Genomic DNA, 1,610 nt, shown 5'->3' with positions numbered 1-1,610 from the left:
GTCAACAAAGAATTTGTCCCAAGGAAAAGAATGCCTGTATCTTATATGTTATCGCATGCAGAATTCAAAACTAATGTCAAATTATCTGCATCACCCACAGTTTCTCTGTTCCACGGTATCCTTCTCAGCTCCTGTTACATGGACTAAATTTCAGTTAAGCTGCTGAAATGAGAAGCTAACGGTTTAAGAAATACCTCTAATCTAAATGTTTATGAATAGAATTAACCTCATGAAATCATAAATCCAGTTATCTGAGCCAATGAGTTCCTGAAGCTTGGCGATACTGAGTCGATGAGTCGCTGATCCTGTGTCAGTACTGTGCTCGAAGTGTAGGCGTGCGGTTTTCTACTAAGTTCACATATTCCATTCACCATATTCCATCCACCCCACGACAAGGGAACTGGCAGAGAAAATGGAATGCTTCCACACTGCTATAGAGAAGCATCTTCACTCGATGGGAAAGGTTCAGAAGTATGGAGCATGGGTTCCATATGCTTTAAGTGACAACAAAAATCAACGATCCACAATCTCCGTTGGTTTGCTTGCTCGTCACCGCTCAACTCATGGACACAAGCAACGATTTCTTTACCGAATCGTTACTGGCGACGAAAAATGGTGCCTGTACATCAATATTAAGCAGCGTAAGGAATGACTTGGCCCCGGTAAACAAGCGACACCGCGCGTGAAACAAGATCCTGTATAAGAAACTGTATAAACATCGCAAACAACTTTTGGTCTGTATGAAAATTATGTAAAATATTAAGACAACTGACGAAAAATATCTATAATAAAAGTCTAATTGATAAATATAAATTTTAACTTAAACAAAATACGCGGGTGAAGTAAATCTCGTGGGGTGAAGAATCAACACAACATGCGGGTGAAGTGAAACACAGCGCAACGATCGGTTGCCACGGTAACAAGCTGTTAATGCCTCGCTGTCTGTTGATTGGCTAAAATTACCCAAATTACTCAACTTTAATTCCAAATAACATCAGATTCTTTAATTTACAAGATAAAGTAATTGGTTGATCGTAATCAAAATTCAGACTTACATCGATACACCAAAATTGAGAGCAATCTGAACAAAATTAATGGTGGCTCATTTTGCGAATGAAACAAACTAGATCCTTCTCAATGCAAGAGACTATGCTTACGCATTTACCTGAGACAAGCATGCAATTCGTACCAGCTGCCCCCAGCCAATGCCAAAACACACATCTTACGCTGCCGTTGCTGTAGCCACCCCACTCTCCTCCGCCACTTGTATGTGATTTTTTTCAAATTGCTGCCGTCTGTGCAATTTTTAAATCAAATTGTCATTAAATATGTCAGAGGGTGTTAGAACACCTACAATGCTAGGCGTTCTATATATATATATATATATATATATATATATATATATATATATATATATACACATGTATATATGGGTACAGGACGTCACCAACAGTAAACAACATGAAATACGAAAACAACTGAGTTCAATACGCAAACAACGAGAGAAACAAATGTTATTGTTATTATTATTATGTTATTGTTATTATTATTATTATTATTATTATTATTATTATTATTATTATTATTATTATTAAGAAGGCGGCGAGTTG

The sequence above is a fragment of the Octopus bimaculoides genome, chromosome 9, assembly GCF_001194135.2.
Source record: "Octopus bimaculoides isolate UCB-OBI-ISO-001 chromosome 9, ASM119413v2, whole genome shotgun sequence".
Lineage (NCBI taxonomy): Eukaryota > Metazoa > Mollusca > Cephalopoda > Octopoda > Octopodidae > Octopus > Octopus bimaculoides.
The sequence above is the reverse complement of the archived record's forward strand: the minus strand, read 5'-3'. Positions refer to the sequence as shown.